We start from the raw sequence: 18,166 nt of genomic DNA, 5'->3' as shown, positions 1-18,166 counted from the left end.
CAGAGATGATATAAATATGCTGAGAAGTTCAAGTGTGTCTACAACTCACCTGATATTTAAAACTCCCCCAGCCCCAAGGCAACGTAAACAGGGCCTGTTCAGCAGGATGTCAAGATGTTTGAGTTGTAAACTGGAGTCCCACTGATAGGGACCTTGTGGTTACTGTAAAGCATCCCTGTGCTTGGTAATTAATAGGGAAATACTATATTTAAAACTTCAGTTCTATATTTAGTTCTTATCCATTGCAGATTTTCACCTCTGTAGTAGTATTATAGTGAATTCCAATTATCAAGCCAGCCTATGTTCTTATACAAGTGAATATATTGGATAATTAAGTATAAATAAACTATCATTATGCTCACACATGCATATAATAATCTAAGATCTACTTCGCAGTTTATTACTAAGGTAGTTGAAGATCTCCTTATTTTAAGGTGTATTTGATTTACTTGTTTAGGAATAACTAGTTTGAGTCATCTTTGACAGACAATAATTTTTGGTTTGTTTTTACTAAAAAAAAAAAAAAAAAAAAAAAGGCTCAATTCCTATGAGGGGGTGACTAAAATATGATAGTTTGCTGGGTGTCATTAAAGTAACTCCCAAGGAAAGAAATACAAATTGGTATCTGGTGATGGTGCAAATCCCTATAGAAGGGACCCTGGAAGGATCACTATATTAAAGCCCTTCACAGCTAGTACCTCCAGTAGCTCCAGACTGTAACAATAAAGCATTAAATGTTAAAACCTCAAGGCAGTTTTTTTAGTCTCAAGTCCTTTATTACTAATTTTACATATGTAATTAATTGCTCAGCCAAAAAAAAAAAGAAAAGAAAAGAAATTGGCTACTGGCTTCTCTTTGCGACTTGTCAATACTATTAGACTCTTCTAGTTCTTTGTGTTACCTTAAAATCTTCAGTTTAGTAATTTTTCCATACCTAAACACTTTGGATTTGACGTGCTTTATGACCTTTATCAGTAATTAGAATACAAATCCAATAAATAAAATACAAACCCGGGCCTTCAAAATCTGGGGGCCAAGAACTCTACACCAGAGGCTCTGTGACTCTCTTGGACACTGTAAATAAGATTTTCTCTGTGAATGTGTACATTCTGGGGAGAGGGTCCTTAGCTTCCCATTCAGATTTTCATAGGGCTCTGTGGACCCCTAAGTAGTCTCTTGGGAAGTTTATCTTAAATAAATGAAGTTTAACTTAAAATGAAGATTGTTTCTGAGACTAGGTTCTAGATGAACTCCATGGTGGAGAACAGGCCACAAGTTAGGAAAGCTAAGAGTATGGACAATTTATAATTTTTCTAATTTCAAGGTTTCTTTAAGACCCCTCCAAAGTCCCACATCAAGCAATGGTATCACCATTTTCTGGGTCTCCCAGGCTCTAAATGCGGGCTTCACCCTCAAACTTCCCTCCTGTTTCAGTCCCTAAATCTTGACCAGGCTTCCCTTGAATTAATCCATGCCTCCTTTCCTTTACCCACCTTAGCCCAGAGCGTCACTGCGTCTCCTTTGAAATATAATTGCATCTAAACTGTCTTCTGATCTCTTATTTCTTATTGACATTGTTGCCAACCCAACCACCTAAAATAGATTTCATTCTGTCCTGAAACAGAAACCTTTAATAGTGACTCTCTTACTCTACAGGGTAAAGTGCAGCCTCTTCTCTCTCCCTTTTTTTTTTTTTTAACTTTTTATTTTATATTGGAGTATAGCCGATTAACAATGTTGTGATAGTTTCAGGTGCGCAGCAAAGTGACTCAGCCATGGATACATGTATCCATTCTCCCCCAGACTACCCTCCCATCCTGGCTGCCACGTAACATTGAGCAGAGTTCCCTGTGTTATACAGCAGGTCCTTGTTGGTTATCCTTTTTAAATATAGCAGTGTGTACATGTCACTCCCAAACTCTGTAACTATCCCTTCCCTCCACCCTTCCCCCTCTGGTAACCGTAAGTTCATTCTCTAAGTCTGTGAGTTCATTTCTGTTTTGTAAATACATTCATTTGTATCATTTCTTTTAGATTCTGCATATAAGCGATATTATACGATATTTCTCTTCCTCTGACTTACTTCACTCAGTATGACAGTCTCTAGGTCCATCCATGTTACTGCAAATGGCATTATTTCATTCTTCTTTATGACTAATATTCCACTGTATATATGTGCCACATCTTCTTTACTCATTCCTCTGTCGACGGACACTTAGGTTGCTTCCATGTCTTGGCTATTGCAAACAGTGCTGCAATGAACATTGGGGTGCATGTATCCTTTTGGACCATGTTTTTTTCTGGGTACATGCCCAGGAGTGGGATTGCAGGGTCATATGGTAGCTCTGTTTTTAGTTTTTTAAGGAACCTCCATAATGTTCTTGGACAGCCTCTTCTCTTGGTCTTCAGGGCCCTTCCACAAGCTAAGAACGTTTTCACTGCTCCCTATTTAAGTTCACTTTGTCCATCACCCCCATCATGCCCTCATCTTGTCCTGAAATTTACCCAGCCTTAGATACCCCTCCTCTGCCTCTGGCCTGTCCAGATCTTTCAGGGTCATTTCAAATCCTCCATGAAGACACCGTCCAGCCCATCTAAGTTGACTTCCTCCTTCAAGGCCTGGGAACATTTTTCTGTGTTTCTCATGCTGATCCTTCATCATATGCATTTTTATCTGACTGTCGGTCTCTGTTAACCACATACCCCGAGAAGGCAGGGATTGCTCTGGTCCTGAGCGTGTGCCATGGGACAGGCCTGTGCTGGATGAACGGAGACATGGTTCCTACTCTGAAGAGGTCATATTCCTGTGCAGGGGACGAGTAACTCCCTGGTTTCAGGGTACTGTGATGCATGTGTGGAGGATGGACCTCTAACTCAGATGGAGGCAGTGTCAGGGGAGGCTTCCTGAGGGGGTAGCTCCTCAGCAGATGTTACCCAGGTAAGCAGAATGGGGGAGGGGGTAGGGGCACATCGGGGTGTAGGGACAGGTGTCTGGCCGGGAAGGGGGTGTAAGTCAGCCTGGGCCATTCAAGGAACTCCTGGTAAGTGCTTATAACCTCTAAAAGGTCTCATGCGGAAACTGGGCAGGAGACACAGCTGCGGATCATGAAAGCCCTTGTGCGCTAAGCTCAAGAATTTGAACTGTGTCCTGAAGGAAATCCTTTGGACCCTAAATTGATCATTAATAACAGAAAATGGTCTCTTCCCTCAAGGAGCTTATAACCTAGTGTAAATATAGTCAGCTTCAAGGTGGAAGGACATGCTAAGTCCCCATCACTTCAGTAATAGCAAATATTACACCTTCTTCTTCTGGAAATGTGAGACTCAATTTCAACAGTGTATAAATGATCTTATGACATAATTCCACTGCCACCCCCTCCCCGTTTCTTATTTCCATTGTAAGCTATCTTTTTTTTAAATTGAAGTATAGTTGATTTACAATGTTGTCTTAATTACTGCTGTACAGCAGTGATTCAGTTATACATATATATATATACATTCTTTTTTTTATATGTTTTTAAAAATATTCTTTTCCATTATGGTTTATCATAGGATATTGAATATAGTTCTCTGTGTCACTGTAAGCTATCCTTAAGTGTAGGTGGCAAGTTTGGAATTTTGAGAAGCATCAGAAAGGCCCCTACCTAAGAACAATTTTTGGGGTGGCTATCTGTCATTCTGCCTGGAATTCCACCGTAAGTGCAATATTGTGTCTCCTTCCTGAGGGGTCCTAACGAGACAGTAGAGGATATTTTATTATCAACCATAATTTGATAAAATAATTGTCAGCCAGCATTTGCCAAGGCATTCCCTAGGAGACACCCTAGTGAGACAGTCAACTATTCCTTCTTCTAGGTCTCAAAATTCTATCCCTGATAAGAACATCCCAGAGAAAAAGCACCTACCACATGACCTCAATCTTGGCAGAAATGAATTACATCTTCATGTTATCATATTATTATGTGGTTCTCTATCTTTATAGAAACTCGTATGTATACAGTGATATACATGTCAATTATTTCTCAGTAAAATCAGAAAAAAAGCAAGTCATATGCAAATCATCTGCTTGAAAAATATTTGTGTCTTCTGTGAGACGAGTTGAAAATACGTCATTTGAGACCTTTTAACAGGAACCCATACAAACAATTTCTGCTTGAGTTTAATTTCAGAAAAAAATCTGCCAGCAATCTAAAGAAAACGTTAAGGCCTGTGCCTAGATTCAAGTCCTTGATCCAAAAGCTGTAACACAGCTTAATTCAGCAAATAGTTTCTTGGTATAACTGTGCCTCCACATACTTTGAGATGTCTCCTCTTGCATTTTTGCATCTGCATTTGCTCCTCAAATCCTTTTGGCCGCAGATGTGGCAAAATTGAACAACTACATTTGCTTTTTGGTGGCATCAGATTTTCTGAGAGAAACCAATGGTATTTATTCATTCACCTGTCAATGGGCAATTGAGTGTTTTTTGTTTGTTTTTGCCATTACAATGTCTGCTGTTGATGAACAATGTTGGGCAGGTCTCCTGAAGCATATATGCACATTTCCCCCGGATATTCGGTAGGACTAGAATTAGCAATCCACAGGCTCCCAGTTCAGCAGCAGTGTCGCTCTTGGACTCACTGCGTTGGGCACCGAATACTCTTAAGCGGACGTTGTCTTCCTCTGTCCTAGAAACGTGGCAGTGTCGTACTCCTATTTGATTAAAAATCTCGGAGTTGTAGTTTTAAAATGAATCCTCCCACAGGAAAACAAGCTCTCTCGTCCCTGGGTGGGCTCGAACCACCAACCTTTCGGTTAACAGCCGAACGCGCTAACCGATTGCGCCACAGAGACCCGGCTACCAAGACAGCGCTGCGGTGTGTACAGATTTCCGCGGCCGCGGCGGCTCTCTCGCCGCCCTGGGCGTAGCCGCGCTGGCACCTCGGAGGAGCGCGCCGAGGAGGCGGCGGGAGGAGCCGGGAGGAGCCGGGCTGCGGGCGGAGGCTCGGGCGGAGCCGCGGGGCTTGTCGGGGCCGGAGCGCGTCGCGCGGGCCCCGCGTACGACGTGAGAGCCGGCCCCGCCCCCGGCTCCGGGGGCCCGTGGGGGACCCTCCCCGGGGGACCCTCTCCTGCCCCGTGCGCGCTGGAGCGGTTGTCCCGGGCGGCCGCGAGCAGTGACAGTGAGCGTGACGACGACCCGGCCGACTGGGTGCCCGGCCGCGGAAGCTGGAAGGGGTGAGGTCGCGCGTGCTCTCCTGCCGGACCACACGCGCTCGAGCTGTGCGAGAAGCCCAGAGGGCTGTGCGGGCCTGGAGGCTGGAGCCACATCCCGGAGCCCCCTAGCTTTAGGGCAGTGGTTCTCAGCCTTTGCGTGGTTGTGTTTTTGCCCCTCTCCCTCTCCTTTGGATATTTCTCCCCCTAATCACCAACCCCCCACCATAAAATTTTGATACCATAGATACACCGCGTATGTGTGAATTTGCCCTTTGCACTTCTGTGCTTGGTGCATAGAAAGAATAAGATTTTTTCACCTCTAAGAGACAATTTTTGCCCCCTTGGCGAGGATAGGGCCAGCGTTGAGAATGCCTGGTTTGGGACATCAGAAGAGCCTTATGGAGGGAGTGGCAGTTAAGATATGCCTTTAAGTTTGAAATGGCCTCTGCAGGCTCCCCCCTCTCCGCGTTCCCTGACTTCTGCACTGAGGCCTTTGAGATCTGGGATGACCTGTCTGCCCAAAGGTGGGGAGTGGGAGCCTTAGCTTTGTGCCACACCCTTAGAACTTCCTGGCTTTCATTTTACTTTTGCGAAGCCACATCTCTTGAGCTCCTTTGGGATCGCTCCCCTTGTCTTCTCCGCCCACAGAACAGGAAATTCACCCCAGCTCTCCACGTGCTAAATCCAGTCCTGTGTGTTCCTCGTTACCGTTCAATTTACCTGTGAGGGACCCTCCTCCAACTCCTACTTCTTCTCCTCCTTCCCTCACCCCTTCCTCTCCCCTTCCTCCTAGTTCTTTTCTCATCATTTTAACCGGTTGTGTGTTTTTTTTAAGCGCACAGTTCAGTGGCATTAAGTACATTCACACTGCTGTGCAGCCGTCACCACCATCCATCTCCAAAACGTTTTCATCATCCCAAACTGAAACTCTGCACCCATTAAACATTACTTCCTCCTTTCCACATCCACCCCGTCCCCCCAACCTGGCAACCACCATTCTACTTTCTGTCTCTATGAACTTGACTACTCTCGGGACCTCATGTAGTGAATTTGTACAGTACTTGTCCTATCTTGTTTCACTTAGCATGTCTTCAGAGTTCGTCCACATTGTTGCATGTGTCAGAATTTCATCCCTTTTGAAGGCTGAATCATATTCCATTGTGTGTATGCACCACGTTTTCTTTACCCCTTTATCAGTTGATGGACACTTGGGTTGCTTCCACATTTTGGTAACTGTGAATAATGCTGCAGTGAATATGGATGTGTAAATATCTCTTTGAGACCTTACTCTCAATTCTTTTGGGTACATATCCAGAAATACAACTGATGAATCATATGGTAATTCTGTTTTTAATTTTTCATACCATTTCCCACAGCAGCTGCACCGTTTCACATTCCCACCAACAGTGCGCAAAGGTTTCTATTTCTCCACATCCTGCCAACACTTGCTATTTTCTTTCCCTCTTCCTTTCTTCCTTCTTTACTTCTGTCCTTCCTCCCTCCCTCCCTTCTTTCTCTCTTCTTTCCTTCCTTCCCTCTTCCTCCTTCCCTCCCTCCCTCCCCCTTCCTCCCTCCCTCCCCCTTCCTTCCTCCCTCCCTCCCTCCCTCCCTTCCTTCCTTCCTTCCTTCTTGTCTGTAATAGCCATCCTGATGCGTGTGAAGTGTTACCTCATTATGGTTTTGATTTGCATTTCCCTAGTGATTACTGATATTGAGCATATTTTTTTAATGTTCTTTTGGATCTGGGTTCTCCGACCCTTCTTCTACTTGCTTCCTCCTAGCAAGAGCCAGCTCTGCTTCACTGAGGAGAAAGCTGAGGGTGATGGAGGCCAGCTTCTGATAAAGCTCTTCTGAAAGAGCTAAGTGGAGCTGCAGAGTTGAGCCTGTGCCGTGCAAGGAGAGGGGACGAAGGAGGAATCTTCTGAGTAGGACTATCTAGAGATCCTGTTGTCAGGAGGTTCTTGCCCATCTGTGCTGGGCAACTTTTGGAGTCAGTTATGTTTAATCTGGTTCTGTGGAGTTATTTATGCATGTGGTGCTTATGAGTGGCCAACAGGTGAAGAAGGAATTGATGACCTCCACCTTGGAATTACTGGAACAGATAAGGTTTTCCAAACTGCACCTTTAAAAGTTAGCTTAAACTTATACTAATTTAATGGAATTTTTCATTTGCATTTTCAGTTTCTTCTTAAGGACTGTGGGAAATTCTTTTTTTTTTTTTTTTTGGCCACGTGGACTGCAGGATCTTAGTTACCCAATCAAGGATCGAACCCGTGCCCCCTGCAGTGGAAGGGCAGAGTCCTAACCACTAGACTGCCAGGGAATTCCCAGCATTGTGGGAAATTCTAATTTAAGTGTTTAAATGATGACCTCTCTCTCTCTCTTTCTCTTTCTTCTTGGGATTCCTCTTAAAAACACAGTGATATCTTTCAGATGTATAAGAAATAGAACCTTATCTTTCTATCACTCCATTCAACTTCTGTTTTGATTTCCTGTTCTGCTGCTGCCCCTGACGCAATCTCTGTCAATTCAGGATTCCCTCTGTCCCCTTCCCTGGAGTTGTTTCCAAGTGCTGAAGCTTTGGAGCGTGGCCACTCATCTGGTCCTTGAGTCACATGTGCGCACAGTTTGCTGAAGAGGTAGTTTTGCTCCTATTGCAGGTCCCATTCCTCTCCCCACTGAGGGAAAGGAATCTCTTGTGAAATTGGCTGTTGCATCCATCATTCCATAAAGTCATTCCTGGCGCAGTCTCCTCTACTTATGGGACCTGTTATGGACTGAATGTTCGTATCCCGTCAAAATTCACATGTTGAAATCTGTTCGCCAATGTGGTGGTGTTTGGAGGTGGGGCCTTTGGGAGGTATTTGGGTAGGGATGTCAAGGGCATGGGATTAGTGCCCTTTTAAGAAGAGGCTGGACAGCTAGCTCCATCTCTTTCCTCCATATTAGGACAGAACATGAGGTCAGCAGTCTGCAACGCAAAAGAGGCACTCACCGAAGCCTGACCCTGCTGGCACCCTGATGTTGGACTTCCAGCCTCCAGAACTGTGAGAAATAAATTTCTGTTATCTATGAGTCACCCAGTTTATGGTACTTTGGTATAGTAGCCTGAGGTAAGACCCCAAACTTCCCTCTTCTCATCAACCCCACTTGGATGCCCCCATTTCTCCAGCCCCAGATCGTGAGGTATACAAGTGGTTGCAAAAAAGATTTTTTTTTTATAAACTTATTTATCTATTATTTATTTATTTTTGGCTGCGTTGGGTCTTCGTTGCTGCTCGCGGGCTTTCTCTAGTTGCAGCGAGCGGGGGCTACTCTTCATTGCGGTGCGTGGGCTTCTCATTGTGGTGGCTTCTCTTGTTGCGGAGCACGGGCTCTAGGCGGGCAGGCTTCAGTAGTTGTGGCACGCGGGCTCAGTTGCTCTGTGGCATGTGGGATCTTCCCGGACCAGGGCTCGAACCTCTGTCCCCTGCATTGGCAGGCAGATTCTTAATCACTGTGCCACCAGGAAAGTCCGGCTGTAAAATTTTAAGAGGCACCTGTGTGGAAGGGAGAAAAGGAAATAACCACTGAGTGTGCTTGAATCCCAGCTGAAAGTCTAAGGGTGTCTTTTTCGTCATACTTGTTTGAAAATATTATCAGATTTTCTCTGTTAGGCTGAGCTCTGGGGTCTCTCTTGCTCCATATTCATGTGGGTACAATGCTTTTCTGAAAGGAAGATGGCATTAATGGGCCAATTATGTTTAAGTAATTATAGGTCCTTCTCAATTATAGGTCATTCCAGGAACTAGATGATTGTGTCCACTGAAATGACACCCTCAACTAGAAGCTCCGACTAAAATGTAGGCCCTCCAGGGACAGAGATTTTAGTCAGCTTTGCTCCCTGCTGAATCCCCAGCACCTACCACAGTGCTCAGCACATAGCAGGCACTCAGTAACTCCATGCTGAATAGATGAGTAGAGTAAAACATAAACCATAAAGGAAACTGGGAAAAAATAAAATGTGATGGAAAAATTAAATTCCTAATATATAAAGTGCATTTATCAATTAATATGGAAAAATACCTCTTTACAACTCAACTAAAAAAAAATCAGACAAACAGAACTGGGGACATGAACAGAAGATTCCCAAAAGAAGAAATACCCACGACCACTATAATCATAAAAGTTTAACCTCACGAGTTATCAAAATCAAAATGAAAGGAAGTAAAAAGTTTCCTCTTCTCAAATAGCAAAGAAGAAAAAGAGATACTACTAAAATTCTATCAATGGCATAGTTACAGGCCACTGTCACACAGGACTGATGAGGGTAAACTTGGCCTGTTATTTCTGGATAGCAGTTTGGTAACATGAACATTGAATGATGTTCATTCTAGAAATTCGACGTTAGAAATCTATTCTAAGAAAGGGACCAGGGATGTGGCCCAAGTTTTAAGTATATCATCACAGTATTATTTATAATACTGATAAATAGGAAGCAACTTAAATATCCAGCAACAGGGGAAAATGATAAATTGTGGTATATTTAGAAAATAGAGTATTAAAATATAGACATCAAGAATAATATTTTAAAACATATGGTCAGGGTAAAAGTGTTAAGTAAAAAAAGGTAGGCTACAGAACACTATAATTCTAAAAATAGTATTTTAAAAAAATATTTGACAACAGGGTTATGATGAAATGTTAAGTTAACAGGTCAGATGGGGAACTGTGTCATCATGATAACTCCTAGCTGCATCTTCTTTCTGTGTGTCCCATGTTATTACGCACTTTATACATAACGTCTCATTTAAGCCCATAACAAGCCTGTGGGGCAGATACTATCAATATTACTCTTATTCTAATTTTGCAGGTGGGGGAATGGGAGCAGAGAGCGAGCATCTGTTCAGGTTACAGAGCTTGTGCGTGTAGGGCCGGGCTCCACACCTAGAATCAGGCTCCAGCAGCTACGCTTGTAACCTTGACCCACACAGCCTCTCACATTGCATACGTGGTATGAGCACAAATTGTGTGTGTGTGTGTGTGTGTGTGTGTGTGTGTGTGTGTACACATGAGTAGTGCTTATGGTTATCTCTGAGTGATTATAATTTTCTTCCTTCCCCCTTTCCACTAGTTTCTCAAGCATCTGCAGCAAGCTGTCTTTTAAGGGGCCAGCAATGAAAGGCAGCAGAAGCAGTTTCCCTAAATTGCAGATAGAGGGTGGTAGGTGGTTAGTCTCCGCCGATCTTCTCTGTCTGGGGGCAGAGGAGTGCCAGTTTGTGAGGTGGTAACTCACGGCAGTCCCGTGTCTGCGCACATGGGTCTCTGTCAAGCATGGTATACCCGTCACGCTGGTCTCCCTTCTTCAACTCTTTTACCCGCCTGAGAAAAGGTGTCTGAGGGACACGGAGACCACTCCTGAGGGGAATTTTACAACGTGCGACTCTTCAGTAATAAATGTGCTTTCATTTAAGAACTGGTATCTGGGCTTCCCTGGTGGCGCAGTGGTTGGGAGTCCGCCTGCCATTGCAGGGGAGACGGGTTCGAGCCCTGGTCCGAGAAGATCCCACGTGCCGCGGAGCAACTAAACCCGTGCGCCACAACTACTGAGCCTGCGCTCTAGAGCCGGCGAGCCACAACTGCTGAAGCCCATGCGCCTGGAGCCTGTGCTCCACAGCAAGAGAGGCCACTGCAGTGAGAGGCCCGCGCACCGCAATGAAGAGTAGCCCCCGCTCGCCTCAACTTGAGAAAGCCTCTGCACAGCAGCGAGGACCCAACACAGCCAAAAATAAATAAATAAAATAAATAAATTAAAAAAAAAAAAGAACTGGTATCTGAGATTTTAGGTGACTTTTATTTTTTAAAAGTTTATTTATTTATTTATTTAATTTTTGGTTGCGTTGGGTCTTCGTTGCTGCGCACGGGTTTTCTCTAGTTGCGGCGAGCGGGGGCTACTCTTCGTTGCGGTGTGCGGACTCCTCGTTGCGGTGGCTTCTCTCGTTGCGGAGCAGGGGCTCTAGGTGCACAGGCTTCGGTAGTTGCAGCACACGGGCTCAGTAGCTGTAGCTCGCGGGCTCTAGAGCACAGGTTCAGTAGTTGTGGTGCACAGGCTTAGTTGCTCTGCAGCACGTGGGATCTAACTGGGCCAGGGCTCGAACCCATGTCCCCTGCATTGGCAGGTGGATTCTTAACCACTGAGCCACCAGGGAAACCCCATGATTGCGTTTTTGAAGAAAGAAGTTCTACAGCTCTCCTTACATAATAGATGCTCAATAAAATTTTTGATGCTGTAGGCTGTTCTAGGTGCTCTGTTCTATTGCTGTAGCCCTCAATAACAAGGCTTACTTTCTGCTTTCTAATCTAAATATCGCTATATTTAAAAATCCTGTTTCTCAACTGAATCTTTTGTGAAGAATAATAGTTATTCTCGCTGGTGTGTTACAAAAGGCATGCTTCACCTTGGCCTCATTAGGACAAATGGTAGCGCCCCCTTTTACATTTAAGTCCAATTTTGCAATAAAAAATTGCTTATATGAGCATGGGGCTTATACAAAATAAAAATTGGATTTGTGCAATTTTCTGGAGACCAACAAACTAGAAATAATTCATTTATTCAGCAAATATTTACTGAATCATTACTCTGTTCCCCAAAGAAGACAGAACAATGTCCCCGGGGTAAGAAATGATTTCATAAACACAACATAATAAGCGTAAACGTGAAATAAAGGGTTGATGTATTTGATTATATTTAAAATGTAGTAAAACTTTTGTTAAACGAATAAGCAAAAAATAAATTTAAAAGACAAAACCATTGACTGAGTGAAGAATTTGCAATGCACGTAGCCAGCAAAGCCTTAGTATCCAGAATTCATAAAGAATGCCTACCAATTAGCAGAAGACAAACAACAAAACAGAAAAACAGGCAAAACATTAATGGAGAGGAAATCCATATTGTCAATAAACTCATGAGAAGACACTAAACTCTTCTAATAATCTGGGAAACATAGAATCATAATGAGATGTTATTTCACACCCAGCAGATTGGCAGAATTGAGGAAGCCTGACAAACTCAGTTGGTGTGGGTTGGAGCATTTGGCACTCACTTTCATCTGCTATGGATGGAAATCAGGACACGTGCCCTGGAGAACGATTTGTCAGTATCCTGGTGACACTGGAGAGACTCATTCCCTCCAATGCACAGGTTTCACCTTGAGATATACATAGACAAGGATATGTATGAGATGATTCGATCCAGTATTGTTCACAGTAGTGAAATATTTTGTTTATTTTTATTTAAATATTTTTATAAGTCCTAGGTGTACAGCATTACAGTTCAACATCTATGTACACTTCAGAGTGATAACAGGACAAGTCTAGTTACCATCCATCACCATGCACTTGGTCCCCTTCAACCATTTTCCCACCCCATAACCCCTTTCCCCCCTGGCAACCCCAAATCTGTTCTCTATCTATGAGTTTATTTTATTTTATTTCATTTGTTCATTTTTTTTTTAGATTCTGCATATGAGTGGAATCCACATATGAGAAATTATAAGGTATTTATCTTCTCTATCTGACTTATTTCACTTAGTATTATGCCATCAAGGTCCATCTGTATTATCACAAATGGCAGGATTTCTTTTTTTTGGCCGAGTAGTATTCCACTGTATTGTGTGTGTGTGTGTGTGTGTGTGTGTGTGTGTGTGTGTGTGTGTGTATACACACATATATATGTATATATATATATCTCAAATCTTCTTTATCCATTCGTCCATCAATGGACACTTAGGTTGTTTCCATAACTTGGCTATTGTGAATAATGCAGTAATGAACATAGGGGTGCATGTATCTTTTCAAATCAGTGTTTTTGTGTTCTTTGAATAAATACTCAGAAGTGGAATATCTGGATCACATGGTAGTTCTATTTTTATTTTTTTGAGAAATCTCCTTAGTGTTTTCCACAGTGGCTGCACCAATTTACATTCCCACCAACAGTGCACAAGGATTCCCTTTTCTCCACATCCTCTCCAGCATTTGTTATTCCTTGTCTTTTTGATAACAGTTATTCTAACAGGTGTGAGGTGATATCTCACTGTGGTTTTGATTTACACTTCTCTGATAATTAGCGATGTTGAACATCTTTTCACGTGCCTGTTGGCCATCTGTATGCCTGCTTTGGAAAAATGTCTATTCAGACCCTCTGTCCATTTTTCAATTGGGTTGTTTGTTTTTTGTTGTTGTTGAGTTGTCATAATAGTGAAGCATTTGAAATGACTCAACTTCATCAAAAGGATGGTGGATAAATAAACATGGTATATTTAAACATTGCAATACTATATAGCAGTTCTAATAATGAATTGGGTCTTTATTTACCAGTGTGTATAAATTTTCAAATGTGATGTTGCACGAAGGATAGGTACAGTACGTTACCATTTCTATAAAAGTAGTCAGTAGACAAAGCAATGCTATGTATTATTTATGGATATGTGTACATGCGGTCATAATATGAAACATGCGTAGGAATGATAAAAACCAAATGCAGGAAAGCAGATACCTCTGAAGAGGGAAACAGGAGAGTAGGGTCATGGAGACAGAAGGCTCTCCCATTGTCTGCCACCCTTTGTTCCTGGAAAAAAACTGAAGGAGGTGTAGTGAAATCTTAGGATTTGATAGTGTTCCAGGGTGGATACACAGATTTTTGTTATTTTTTTTTTACTGTGGAAAAAAACACATAAAAAATTTACCATCTGAACCATTTCTAAGTATACAGTTCAGTAGTGTTAAGTATATTCGCATTGTTGTGTGAAGAGCTCCAGAACTTTTTCATCTTGCAAAACAGAAACTCTATAGACATTAAACAACAAGTCTTTATCCCCCGTCCTCCCAGCCCCTGGCAACCACCACTCTGCTTTCTGTTTATATGAGTTTGCTTCCGATTCTTCATATGAGTGGAATCATAACAGTATTTGTCCTTCTGTGACTGGCTTATTTCACTTAGCATAATGTCCTCAAGATTCATCCATGTTGTAGCATATGTCAGAATTTCCTTCTTTTTTAAGGCTGCGTTATATGTATATAATATGTATGTATGTATGTACATGTGAATATATATCTGTCTAGACCACATTTTCTTTATCCATTCATCTGTCAATGGATATTTGAGTCGCTTCCACCTCTTGGTCGTTGTGAATAATGCTGCAATGAATAATTTGCAATGCGTGTGTAAATATCTCTTTGAGATCCTGCTTTGGATTCTCTTGGATATATACCCAGGAGTGGGATTGCTGGGTATACAGTAATTTTATTTTTAATTTTTTGTGGCAGCTCCGTACTGTTTTCCATAATGGCTCTGCCATTTTACATTCCCACCAACAACGCACAAGGGTTCCAATTTCTTTACATCTCGGCAAATACTTGTTATCTTTTGTTCTTTTGATAGTGACCATCCTAATGAGTGTGAGGTAATACCTCACTGGGATTTTTATTTGCATTTCTCTGATAATTAATGATGTTGAGCATCTTTTCAGATGCATTTTGGCCATTTGTATATCTCCTTGGGAGAACTGTCTCTTCAAGTCCTTTGCCCCCTTTTTAAATGTGTTACTTTTTTGGTTGTTGTTGTTGAGTTGTACGAGTTCCTTATAAATTCTGGATGTTAACCCTTTATCAGATATATGATTTGCAAATATTTTCTCCCGTTCTGTAGGTAGTTATTATTTTAACTGATTTTTGTGTTTGAAATATTTCATAACAATATTTTAAAAGGCAGGCGAGAATTCCTTATCAAAACCACCGAAGACGCAGTTGTTGCAGATATAATGCCTTATTCTAATTCTGTCTTTCTTTCTTGGGAGTTTCATGTTTGACTTGATCATACAAGTTGAGAGTTTGTATGAGTTTGTATGTAAATGGGAAGATTTAAAATACTATAACATGTAAATTTTCTTAAAATTAATCCATACATCATTCAGTGCTATTCCAGGAGGATTTAGGGGAAATCTCTATGTGTAGTATAATATATATACACGTACATATTTGTGTATTTGTACAAGAAGATCTTGAAAGAGACACACTAAACCATTTAATAGCTACATTTGGGGAGTGGGGATGCATCAAGGTTTCGACCGTTGCCAAGAGTCCAGGAAGGGCCATGATTTGTGCTGAGCATTGCTCTCTGGTAATGGAAGAGAGTTCCTCAGGCGAGTGGGTGAAACTGGTCTGATGCTGGATTCTGACGTCTCACTGGGGCCTGTTGCTCTAGCCCAGGTTTGCATTCTTTGGGAAACAATCTGCTACAAGGCTCTCTCATTTGGGGGAAGTGCAAGTTCCCAGACGTTTGCCTCTCTTGGTTGGGGCCTCTCGAGTTAAATGATAAAATTGAGGTGATGGGTTAAGTGATACATACAAGGAACGTGGCAGAAAATGCTGAGGGTTGAGAGCTTACTTTGGGTGGGGAGGAGGGAGGAGTGAAGAGGAGGAGTTCTGGGGACGAGGAGGAGATTGAGTGGGAGATACAACAGCGTGAGTGGGGAGGACTTGTGTGCTCAGTGGGCTGGGGCTTTATGTGGGGCTTACAAGGGATCCAGCGAAGAGTCCCAAGCCTGACAGTGAGCTAAAGAAAATAGCATTTTAACATCTTTCATTTTGCAGTGAATGGTTTACAGTTTCCAAGGCCTTTTAACATACATTTCTTATAACAGCCATGCGAAAGCAATGAGGCAAAAAAAAAGTCAGTGCCCATTATGTGAATTTAACTGTAATGATAGAATGTAGGGCTCGCCTGCCAGTATTGTAATGGCCCAGTATTTTTTCAGACTGTATTTGGGGCACTAGCTTACAGGCAACAAAGCACAGTGGTTAAGGTTGTATCCTTGCTAGCAGGCTATTCAAATTCTATCACCACTTACTACCCTGGGCACCAGGGCATGTTTCTTTACTTCTCTGCCTTAGTTTTCTCATCTGTAAAATGGGGATGATGATTAAAAAAACACCTAGACCTTAGAATTGTTATGAGAATTAAAAGAAATAGGCAAGTAAAACTCTTAGCAGAGTCCTGGCATCCAGTAAGCATCAATAAGTGTTTGCTCTTATTGTTACAATTACTTGAAGTGGTCCCATCTTATAGCATCTTCTGGACACTTTCTGACCAGGTAGCTCCTGTCTCCTAGTAACTGACAAACACTGCTGAGTCTTAATAAGCAGGTGTTTGATGCCTACGTTGTGACTGAATTTCCAAACCTCATTACTCGAGACACAATTCTCCTATTTGATTTTTTCCATTTATTTTTTTAACATCTTTATTGGAGTATAATTGCTTTACAGTGTTGTGTTAGTTTCTGCTGTATAACAAAGTGAATCAGCTATACATATACATATATCCCCATATCCCCTCCCTCTTGCGTCTCCCTCCCACCCTCCCTATCCCACCCCTCTCAGTGGTCACATCCATTTATTTTTGTTACAGTAGTGCATGTGCGTGGCGACCGAGCAAATAATACAGAGCAGATTATAGTGGAAAGTCATGGTCTCCCACCTTTCCTTCCCCACCATGAATTCACAACTCAGAGACAATGTTCTTTCCCCCTTTCTCCCTCCCTCCCTTTCTTTCTTTTTTTTAAAAATAACAGTTTCTTTATTCACCTCTGCTTCTGGTTACCCTGATAACTCAAGACTGTATATGTGTTATCACCTGTATTGACCTATTTAGAAGGCTTTGACATTAACTTTTAACATTTCAATATGAAGATTTACTTTGCAACGCCCCAGTCCATCATCCTCTTCCCAGTATTAATGTTCATATTTGTGGTAGGCAGACTTTTAAAATTTATAAGCACTCTTTTGTGGTTCTCTGAATGTTCCATTTTTATAGCAACCTGTTATTGTTGCATGGGTACAGGCAGGCTGGGAGGTCTCATGGGTCAGCCTGCAGGACTTTTCACTGAATGCCTGGCTCTCAGTTTGGTATCACCAGCTGCAGCTGTGCCTGGCCCTGAAGTGGAGCCCCTCATTTGCCTGGAGAGCCCCAGTGGTCTGCCTACATATGACAGGAAAAGTGAGTGCCTGATGTGAGCTTCCTCGGCCGTTGTCTATTTTCAGGCAAAGTGTCTCCACCAATTGGGACTTCAGACTCAGAGCTCTGGGTAAGGTGGGCAAAGAGAGGGATGTCAGGCTGCAGGGGCCTCCAAATAAGGGCCCAAAGAGGCTGAATTTTGGGTTCCAACCTATTAACCAGAGTCTGAGCTCTCCTTGAATACTTTGTTCGGTATCTTTGGGTTTTGTTCTGTTCTGTCTGCCAGTAAATGCTGGCTCTCTGGGCGGCGGTGGGGAAGACGGTGTCTAAAGGCTAGTTGTCCATATGAGGCATTCACATAATCTCTCTCTTTCCAGCCCACGTCCTGCTTCTGCCCTCTAACCCAGCTGCTGACTCCAAGCCCAGAAACATGCCAGGGTTCTGTTAGATAAGATCAGCTGCCAGCATCTCTGCAACAACTACAGAAAATTCTAGACTGTGCTTTCTCTTCAGGCTTTGTCGGTCAACTTGCTTCATTGGTCTTGCATCTTCCAAAAATGTATAGATAATCTCTCTTATGTTGGAGTGGCAGAAACTACTAGTTGACCACCTAATATTCATATTATTGTGCTTCCTTACTAACAGAACCCCTGTATTGTTGAGAGTGCCAGCTTATAATACATCCCATGTCAATGGAAGTCATGGGAGAGACTGCCAAGAAAATTCTTAGAAGAGACAGACTCAGCTAGCTGTTCTTTCTGTTTATCTTTGCCCCTTCCTTCTCCTTCCTGTGTGGAATAGGGCTGTGATGCCTGGACCTACAGCAGTCATCTTGGCACAATGTGGGAAAGGACAAGAAACTCTCAGAAACCTTAGCCCTGGCATTTCTGTATACTTCCAAATATTTGCTCCCCTATAGGAGTGTTACATATTTTTGCCTGTTGCTTTGGGACTGTAGGAGGAGTATGCTTCCCTACCTCATT

General features: G+C 42.6%; 1 protein-coding gene across 2 annotated transcripts in view; it reads left to right on the top strand.

Annotated features, from left to right (window-relative positions):
- Window positions 1-8,148: 8,148 nt before the first annotated feature.
- The window catches only part of ALOX5AP (arachidonate 5-lipoxygenase activating protein), a 71,764-nt gene continuing 61,746 nt past the window's right edge, over window positions 8,149-18,166 (top strand). The window contains exons 1-2 of one of the 2 annotated variants that reach the window (XM_082435710.1): window positions 8,149-8,241; window positions 12,689-12,729. The gene's annotated coding sequence lies outside the window, so the exon portion shown is untranslated. The remainder of the gene's footprint in view (window positions 8,242-12,688; window positions 12,730-18,166) is intronic. The other variant, XM_082435709.1, reaches the window with a different exon arrangement.

Source organism: Balaenoptera physalus (assembly GCF_965194825.1).
Source record: "Balaenoptera physalus genome assembly, chromosome: 18".
Lineage (NCBI taxonomy): Eukaryota > Metazoa > Chordata > Mammalia > Artiodactyla > Balaenopteridae > Balaenoptera > Balaenoptera physalus.
Note: the sequence above shows the minus strand (reverse complement) of the source record. Positions and strands in the feature narration are given on the sequence as shown.